This window comes from Phalacrocorax aristotelis, chromosome 3 (genome assembly GCF_949628215.1).
Source record: "Phalacrocorax aristotelis chromosome 3, bGulAri2.1, whole genome shotgun sequence".
In the NCBI taxonomy this organism is placed as follows: Eukaryota; Metazoa; Chordata; class Aves; order Suliformes; family Phalacrocoracidae; genus Phalacrocorax; species Phalacrocorax aristotelis.
This window is the reverse complement of record NC_134278.1, coordinates 93,189,101-93,195,291: the sequence shown is the minus strand read 5'-3', so window position 1 is coordinate 93,195,291 and position 6,191 is coordinate 93,189,101.

Genomic DNA, 6,191 nt, shown 5'->3' with positions numbered 1-6,191 from the left:
CTGCGCTGCTTCTCTTTTTTTTTTCTCCCTTTCTGCTACCTGTTGTTGTCTGCAATTAAAGAAAATGTGAACTGCTAAAGAACACGAGTCCAATTTTCAGCATACTTTAAGTTCCTGTCAGAAATGGGTTATAATTAATAATTTGCCCGAATATTTTGCAATCTAAAAGCCACTCAGTTCTCAAGGATTCAGTGTGTCAGGGAGAACGTAGGACAGTTGTAAGGCCCAGAGCTATTTAGACAAATCTAATGCTTCAAGCAACAATACTAGCTGTCTTTTTCAAAATCAGACCAGAACAATTTGACTTGCCTAGGACATTGGCTTGTGTCCCTCCTTCCCCTCAGCAGAGGCATCAGAAGCTATCCTCTTTGTAATGCAAGTACTACAAACATTTTCTTCATGATCAGATGAGGTGACAACTTCTAATGTTCCTTTTCAGGTATTCAGCATCTGTGTTGTATTCTATTGCTCAGTACAGATAGAAACAATAGCCTTTAAGGAAAAAAAAATTAAAGTCTACAGTTGTGTATCCTTTTAGCATTATTTCTTATCACTGCTATAAAACCCCAGACATCATTACCTGCTAGCTCAGAGAATCTGTCGACAGAAATAGGTTTCTAATTTCAACAAATACATGGCTGACTAGAGCAAAGGAAAAAAGTAACCCCCAAATCCACTTGTTTTATTCCCCACTTCAGCTAGAACACATCACTGAGTGGCGCCGGGGCAACAACTGGATCCATACTCCAAGTGGCACGTTGCAGCTCTCTCCTCGATTGCATAAGTAGTAACAGAACGATGTTAGGAGGTCGCTGCCGCTTCGCATTCAGTTTATTAGATTAGAAAAATCTGTCAAGCTGCTTGCAAGAGGGCTTAAAAATAAAAATGAAGCTTCACTAGTTTGAAAAGGTGAAATTTAACACAGATTCGGTAAGAATAGAGATGTGCTTATTAAAAGAGAATCAAGAATTCTCATTGACAAGGCCGTAAGGAGTTAACTTTCAACATGCCTAAACTACCCGTGCGCATCCACATAAGTGTGTAAAATGCAGAGAATTAAAAGCTGTCATCATTGGATGCAGCCGTGTCTGGTAGATGCCAACTATGGACAAACTGGGCACACAAAACTTAGAAGTATTTGAGGTACAAAGGCTTCATATTATCTTTGGACTGGGCAGGACAGGAGAGGGACTGCACTTATTCAGTACCTTCACGGTTTCCCTTCATTGATTATTAATGGCCAGAAGTTTCCCTATGCTCTGTTAAGCTGCTCTGCTGTCTGTCATGGAAGAATGAAATTAGTAATTTGCATCAGGAACTACCTCCAAGTTAACGGAATTCCCAACGGTGTTTTTGAGGTGATGTCCCACTGTTGTACATTCCACCAGAAGGCCAGGTAGGTGACAGTGCTGTCAGTCTAGCATATGCAGAGAAATAATGTTTGCCACTTTACAGTAGCAGATTTTTGTATGTTCCCTGCACCTCTGAACTGATGCAGAAAGGAAGACGGTATATGCGCACTAGCCTGCATGTAAAGGCAGCGGTATTCCAAAAAGCCACATGAGGCATTAAGCAGTGCTGCTATTCATTTGCAATTCTGAAGCGAGGACAGTCACAGCAGATCATGTTTCTGCCCCACCCTATAAACTGCACAACACACAACTCCTCTGCACAGAGAGGTGGTTTCCATGCACTCCGCTGGCTGAGTAATTTTATTGGACTCCAGTAGCATCCAAATGAGAGGAGACCTTCACATTACCTCAGACAGAGGAACTGAAGTCACTGAAAAATAAATACAAGCAATAAATACAACCACAAAGTGATTACCTTTTCACTGCTCTTTTACTTGGTCATTATTCCAAACATTGATCTCTATTCCAAACTTCCTATGCGTATTCAACATAAAGCTACGACCTTTCAGGCTCAGAAAAGGTTTCGTTTCTCAATAAAGAGGCACCTATGATGAACTACAGCCACATGTGACTCATTCTTTCTGGGTTCCAAAGCAAGAATTTGAGCGGAGTTTGGATGGAATGATGCAAGCTGTTTAAACCAGGGAAGTATTCATTCCTGATGTCAGCCTTGCTTTGCATTCCTAACACAATTTATGCCCGGAAAAACCCAACTCACTGGTTAACAGAACACTAATTATAATCACTGTTAGCACACTCTTAGCAGACCTTCTTATTCCAGCGTGTTTTTACTTACTGTAGACCTACTGAATAACTGTAAGAAGAACGACTTCATACTATTCTTTTACGTCAACACGATTATAAATGCACAAAAAACATTTTCACACACGAGACATTTTATACAGTGCTGCTTATTCAGCCAAAGAGCATTTAGCTTGACTGTTCCTGTTGGGAAAAAAAATAAATTCGTTGGCATTTAGAAAGTCTAAAGGTGCAGATAGGTATCTACAATTTGCAGAAGCAACCAAGTTCTAACTAACTTCAATTAACTGAAAATCCAGTTTAAAGGAAAATCCCATTTTATCGTCCACTATGTTGATCACTGCCTGGAAAATTTGGGTGCATCTCAGCCCAGAATCTGCTGGGGAGTGGGGAAGAAAGAGACTACAGGAACTTTGCAGGCACTAGTAGCCTACTGCTCAGCACTGTCTTCCAGAACGCTTTGGTTTCCAGGAAGCCATATTGGGCTTATTTCAACTGCTACACATAAATACCAAGCCACCAGAGAAAAGGTCACAGGATATAGTCTTCCCTGTTACTTAACGGAACACAGCCCTCCATTTCTACACAAAAATGATTCCAGTCTAAGACACTTCCAGATATTAACTGAGCACCAATAGGTACCCAGACACAGGCAGCTAAGGGAGATCCTTACTTTTTCTGCACATGGATTTCATTCTCAATAAGCACTGCTGGAGTACAGTCAGCATTAACACTCCGGAGGGTTTGGGGAGACTTTGTCCCCCATTTAGCTGTCTGAAATCTTCAGATCATTTTGTAGACCAAGAGGCAGTCTTCTAGCATTAAGAGACTACAGATCAGTTCCTTACTACAGTCTCCTGAGAACAGAGGCAGGCCTGCCAAGTACTATGCCGAAATGTTAAATGTCAGAAGTTAATTACACCACAGATATATACTGCAAGAGAAACTGTAAACCCAGATTGCCTATCAACCTTGCTAAAAAAATCATCTGAGACTTTGTATGGAGTACTTGATTACTGTACTTGTAACAAGTAAGCGTAATACCTTACAAAAAGAATTACACAAAAGAACAAGACAGATCTATGTACATATACTACATCAAGTGTCCTAAATAACTCCACAGCTCAAGAGAAAAAAGCAAAGACAGAGCGCTAAAATATTAATAATTTTTAGATTTCAAAACAAATCCAAAATGCAAATCACGAGTGGGCTTTTCAAAGGTTTACAATCTTAGCCCCTTCAGTATGAAATTGTCCTTAAAAATTAACACAGCACTACTACTCTTCAGCAAGAAAAACCCCAACAATTCTCTCCTCCTTTTTTAACCGTAACATGCAATTTTGAGGTTTCAGACAATTTTACATGTCAACAACATTTAAGTCAGAACATTTCCAAGCACTTCACCTGCATTATGCAATGTTTGTTCTTCCTAACGATTTACAAATCTAAGAGACATTTTACTGAAGCTGATTTAAAATACCCCCAAAAAACCAAGAAGATGCACGCTTCCAGGGTTGCGCAGTGATGAACTGTCAACAGGTTTCAGTCCCGGTCATTTATTTGTTGGAGCCCTAGCAGGTGAGTGTCCACTTTGTTGCTGGGCTCTGGCAAGGTTGCCACTTACATGGCAAAGCAAGCAGAGAGGCCCAGCGTTGGTGTGGTTGTGAAAGGGCTGCCAAGGGATTGATGTCATGGAAAAAGCCAAATGGCTTGGGAAATCTCTTTATTTTATGTCATTTTTCTTACCTTGGCATATCCAATCTCCCTCTGAGATGATAGAAGTGGTTCATCCTGCAATGCAGCTGCCCTTCACTTGGGACACATGTCCATCTGCGAGAGGTTTCTCAGCCCTGCTCTTTGCCAGTAGCTGTCATGTCCTGTCTTGCCCTGTCCACCAGCTGCCCTTGTGGCAGCTGCTGTGGACAGCTCATGTGGGTGGCGGACAAGCTGATTTACTGTGCAAATAAAGGGGATGAGAGGTTGCCTGTCTGGATGTGTACAGGTCTTCCCTACTGCCCTCAGGTATAAGGCAGTGCCACCCACCACCACCCAGGGACTTGCCCTGCACGCTCAGCTTGTGTACAGACAGCTGTGCTCAAAATGCCTCAGGGCTCCTCACATCTCCTGAAAACCTCCCATGTGGCTCCCATCAGCCACCAAGTAGCCCCTGGTCACAGGGTTTGGCCACACCCGTGCCATTCACAGCTTTCTTCATCTGCCAACAGGAAGGAGTGAGGGCAGGAGGAAGAGCAGGAAGAAGGGGAGGGACAGAAGGAAGGAAAAGAGGGAGGGAAGAAGGTTGCATTTGGCAGCTACCTCCAGCAGCTAGAGCCAGAGCAGCTGACAGTCACCGTGGGAGAGGCTCACAATGTCCTCAGCAACTTCCACCACTTCTTTGCCCAGCGGCCTGGCTGTTCTGACAACTTTTCCAGATGTGCTCTTCATTCCTGAAATTGTGAGTTCTGGCTTCTTCCTGGGGAGGGCAGATCCTGTTTGCAGGGCATCCAGCACGCTTCATGCTGCAGGTGCCTGAGGGATGAGACCTCATACAAAGCATGTGGTTCAGGACCCGTGCCAGGTCTCTGAGCCGTAGGGGTCTGAGGGCAGCCCCTGGTGCCTAGATCACTCTCAGAGAAAAGCACAAGCCCTGAGCTGGGAGCTCTGAAGCTCTCCTTTAGTCTGCAGGGGATTTTTGTGGTGTATCTGTAAACATTTTGTAATCTCCTGCCTAACAAAATGGAAGGGGTTGCTGGTAGGTTTAAACTAGGTTGCCAATTTGAGCCGATTAATTAATTGGAAGATGATTTTAGCAGCTGAAACAGGCAGAAGATAAATGGTTTGCTTAAAGCAGGGGCTAAAGGCAAGCTGAAGTAATTGTTCACAGCAGCAAAGACTCAAGGCTGCTGAAGCCGTTCTGCTCAGCTGCAGTGTTCCCGAGCTGAAGACACAGAGCGCTGGACCTGGGTGTGTGGGCAACAGTGGGTGAGCAAAGAGTGAACAAACACCTTATAACTTCTTCCCATATTGTAGTTTCCTTAAGCAGGAGAAGATCATAATCTTAATAGGTTTGGCACAGGTGATTAAAAGCAGTTGCTGCGAGCACTGACTAGAAGATGGAAAGTTTCAACTAAAGTCTTTTTCCTGTGTCTTCTGCCCATGAAGCCTGCTCTTCTCACAACAGTTTGAGAGGCTTGTTCCAAAGCCTGAGTACTTTCATCCAGCACTGAGGGGCTTGGCTGAGGGTTGTAGAATGGCACTCAGATCACTTAATGCTAAAACTTCAACTTTGCCCTTTGTGACCAAATCCTTCCTTGCCACCCAAGTCCGTCCACACTCCTGGGATTTACAGCACTTACTTCATTCTCCTAGCTGTCGAGCAAAGAAGAATTGGAGTAAAGCAGGCGTTACTGATGTATAAGGAGAAGTTTGCCTCAGCTCCTCCAAATACGCTCTGGGGACTTGGTCTCTGCCCAGGGCCTGAGAGCATGGTCTAGGTTTCCTGCAGCTGCATGAAGGTGGGTACAAAGTCCCTGTGGAGGTTCTGGTGGGGCAGACACTTGCCAGCCACCTCTACCACTGGGTTACGGTGGTCCTGGTGCTGAACATGCTGTTGGCATCAGCATATTACGGTAGTGGCTGTGCCTTGAACTGTTTGTAATCCCTTTCTCCAGGGGATTTGGCAAGGCAGCTTGCTTAATGAGACGAAAATAAGCACCCTATCCTCTGGTTTGGGTAAGATCTGGAAATGTGCATCCTAAAGGCTCAGGAACCACCTGGGAAAGAAGAATGTTGCATAACTGGATTTCTCCATCTCTGGAGGCGTTATGACTCTAGGTCGTCCAGCTGTATTATCTCTGTGTACAAAAGGGGCAGCTGCCTCATATCACAGCATTCAGAAGGACAAAGAGTTTCTCAGTCCGTAGCGGAATCCAAGGTTGCCTGCAGTGGACTAATATGGTAACCACAAAAATAATTGTCATTTCAAATGCTAAGACAGATGCGAAAAAGCCAGAAGGT